At 59.2% G+C, this 3,518-nt stretch overlaps 1 long non-coding RNA gene across 3 annotated transcripts; it reads left to right on the top strand.

Moving 5' to 3' along the window:
* Nucleotides 1-1,469: 1,469 nt before the first annotated feature.
* Nucleotides 1,470-3,518, top strand: LOC137458685 (uncharacterized). 3 transcript variants are annotated; one of them, XR_010991892.1, is made up of 4 exons: nucleotides 1,470-1,787; nucleotides 2,302-2,434; nucleotides 2,537-2,704; nucleotides 3,369-3,518. It is a non-coding gene; the product is annotated as an uncharacterized lncRNA (long non-coding RNA). The 3 variants fall into 3 exon arrangements; XR_010991893.1 differs by lacking the exon at nucleotides 2,302-2,434 and having other exon boundaries at nucleotides 2,515-2,704; XR_010991894.1 differs by lacking the exon at nucleotides 2,302-2,434 and having other exon boundaries at nucleotides 2,519-2,704.

Here is a 3,518-nt window from a genome sequence, read left to right on the forward strand (position 1 = left end):
TGCTGCACCAGTAAGTGATTCCTGCTGCACCAATAAATGATTCCTGCTGCACCAGTAAATGATTCCTGCTGCACCAATAAATGATTCCTGCTGCACCAATAAATGATTCTTGCTGCACCAGTAAGTGATTCCTGCTGCACCAGTAAGTGATTCCTGCTGCACCAATAAGTGATTCCTGCTGCAGCAATAAATGATTTCTGCTGCACCAATAAATGATTCCTGCTGCACCAGTAAGTGATTCCTGCTGCACCAATAAATGATTCCTGCTGCAGCAATAAATGATTCCTGCTGCACCAGTAAGTGATTCCTGCTGCACCAATAAGTGATTCCTGCTGCAGCAATAAATGATTCCTGCTGCACCAATAAATGATTCTTGCTGCACCAATAAATGATTCCTGTTGCAGCAATAAATGATTCCTGCTGCACCAATAAATGATTCCTGCTGCACTAGTAAGTGATTCCTGTTGCACCAATAAATGATTCCTGCTGCACCAGTAAATGATTCCTGCTGCACCAGGGGGGTCCCTGCATGCATTCCCACACGGGAGTCTCCTGTGCCTAGCAGGAGAAAACTCTGCTCTCTTTCTGCTCCATGTCAGTCTAGGAAGTAGCTTTCGGGGTAGCCTGTGGGGCACCGGAGCACCGCAGCAGGCCGCATGGCTTCAGGAGGATCCAAGTGCGGCTGCGTCTGAGGCACAAAGGCAGCAGCGAGGAACCTGCCTGCGGCCTCCGATGGAGGCCTCGGGCGGAGCATCGCTGCCCAGGGGTCCAACCCAAACTGGGTGTGAGAGACATCGACCTCTGGCACATTCCCCACTGTGGGGCAGCCACCAGCCGGCAGCACGGGGGCTGGAGTAGCTGCAGCTGTTTGTGGGGGACCCTTCCCTGCCCCCCTTCATTGCTGCAGCAGAGCTCCCCTTCGGGGGGAGAGGGGATGTGTACACAACTGACTAGGAAAGGACCGAGCTGCTGGCCGGGCAGTTTGCTTCACATTCTGCCTTTTGGGGGGAGAATCAAAGGGAGCGGGGGGATTCTGGGCAGACATGGGGCAGGGGGATGCTGCAGCAGAGGAGCAGGTGAGGGCTGGGGGCACCCCCCTAAACCGCTGACAAGTCTCGGAGGGGACCACAGAACATTTCACAGCGTCAGTGCCGTGAGAGGCGATGTGGAGCAGACCCTCTCCAGCTGGAGAGGGAGGAGTTGGAGCGACTGCTGTGTCACAAAACTTTGGAAACGACCCCCCGTCTCCCCTCTCTGTTTTAAAGGCTGTGAGAATCGTAATGAAGTCACACAGGGGCTTGAGCTATAAGCACAGCCTGCGGCCGTACCCATCATAAACAGAGACTTTTACCTGCGCGCGGTGTAGGGTTTCGATTTAAATGCCAAAACATCCCGAACGGGGCCGGGCCGAGCTGCTGCCCACGCCCAGGGCAGTGCTCAGGGCCGCCCCCGCGTGCGTCACGGGCGGCACCGCCGCCGTGCCGCGGCGCGTGCCGCCCCGAGGGCGCTCAGCGCTGCAGCGAACCGCGCTGAACGCTTGAAATGCTGGAAAGTTGTTAGGGGGAGAAGGGAAAAGGGAGAGAGAGCCTGACTCGATCGCTGACATGGGTACAACTCCTGCGCCGCAGCGAGGCTCCAGTCCCGCCAGGGCGATAGCGTCGCGATCGTTGCCATGGGTTCAGCGCATGCGTCGCAGCGAGGGTTGTTCGCGCGCACGGGGCTGGCGGCTTTAAAACGGCGCTCACTGGCCCGCCGGGGCTATCGGGTTCCTGCTCGCTCCGTGCTAGGTGAGTGCCTGCCTCCACAGTTCTCCGGGGCTTTCCTCTGGCAGCTGCAGGACCGCACTCTGGCTTTGCTTGCAGGGGGGTTCCCGGAGCCGAGCCGGGACCGTTTGGGAGCCGCGACGGGGCAGGGGACTCGCGCACTACCGGCCGGGGCTGGGGCCGGGGCGAGCGGGCGGGCCGGCCGGGGCGGGCGGGCCGGCCGGGGCGAGCGGGCCGGCCGGGGCGGGCGGGCGGGCGGGCCGGGGCGAGCGAGCGGGCGGGCGGGCCGGGGCGAGCGAGCGGGCGGGCGGGCCGGGGCGAGCGAGCGGGCGGGCGGGCCGGGGCGAGCGAGCGGGCGGGCGGGCCGGGGCGAGCGAGCGGGCGGGCGGGCCGGGGCGAGCGAGCGGGCGGGCGGGCCGGGGCGAGCAGCAGTCAGGAAGAGTCAGGAGGGGTCTTCTCCCGGTAACAGTAAGTGCTCTTCTAGCGTGGCACCTGTCATCTTTGTGTTCTTCCCCGTAACTCCAAATTCCCTTCCTAGTGTTCTCACTGCCTTTCCAAGTCTCCCAGTAACTCCCCCACAGCTCTGCGAGTTAAATGAATGCCAGAGAAAAATGAGATGCCTGTGCAGTGTTTTTCTAGGGTGCAGGGAAACCTACTCACAGCTTTACAACGTGAGTAACTGAGAGCTAAGCTTTGCTTTTTGCTCCACTCCTTACCGTTTGACTCTTTGCTTTCTACTTGGTCGACCAAGCAAGGCTGATGTCACTTCACAGTCGCTACCCCGTTGGTGCCTGCCTGCGAGTGCCAGGACCCTTCCCGGAACCACAGGACAGAAAGCGGGTTTGTCTCTCTCGCGGTGCCCTGAGCAGGAGTCGTACCAACACAGGCTCAGAAAGCTGAAACCATCGAAAGATTTAATTAGAGAGCAACAGGCATTAGAGGTTGGTTGATGGCCAGGGAGAAATGCACCGACTGCAAGGCAATGGGGGTGTAGTAAATCCTGGGGAACAGGGAACACGCTCGGAGACGCAGAGCCACGCAACAGCTCTCACAGAGAGGCGCAGCAAAAACTCAGCTGCGTCCCGAAGGCGCAAACCCTACCAAGAAGGGCGTCCGTGGGTCGGGGCTATCAGAAGCAGGGCAGCCCCTCAGCTGTCTCTGTCTTTCCTACCGCGATGCCACGTGGGGGTGGGCGATTGTGGGGGGGTTACAGACCATTGCAAAAACAGGGCGGAGGGCTTGCCAGTGCCGGGCAAACCAACCCCAGGGGCGGCTGCTGCCAAGAGGCCTGGTCACACCTAGCGGAGCATGTTGGAAACTGGGGACATTCAGCGTATCCCACAGCAGAATGTGACTCCGGCTGAGAGAGGATGAACTCAGAGGGGGCAACACACATCAATGCATTATAGTCACTGTGCGAATAGTTAGAAGTTGGTCTAACCTCTTTCCCTCCTGGCTTAACATCAGCCTGGCGTCCAGGACTCAACATATGCACTGCACAGCAACCCACAGAGCTCCTGGGTCATCCCACCTGTACTTGTTCCTGCTGTCCCTGCAGCAATGGACTGTTTCTGATTTTTTTTTTTTCCTCTTTTCCTTTCAAAGTCAGACTGATTCCTGATTCTTCTCCACATCCCTGCCCAGTTCCAGCACCAGAGAGACTGCCCTGAGAGAGAACGAGCCGGGATAACCAGGGACTTGCCTCGAGGAGTCGAATACCACGTGCCAAGAGTGGATGACAGGGCTGTGACAGGG

This window comes from Melanerpes formicivorus, unplaced genomic scaffold (genome assembly GCF_026170545.1).
Source record: "Melanerpes formicivorus ecotype bairdi unplaced genomic scaffold, bMelFor1.0.p_v2 SCAF_271, whole genome shotgun sequence".
NCBI classification, from domain to species: domain Eukaryota; kingdom Metazoa; phylum Chordata; class Aves; order Piciformes; family Picidae; genus Melanerpes; species Melanerpes formicivorus.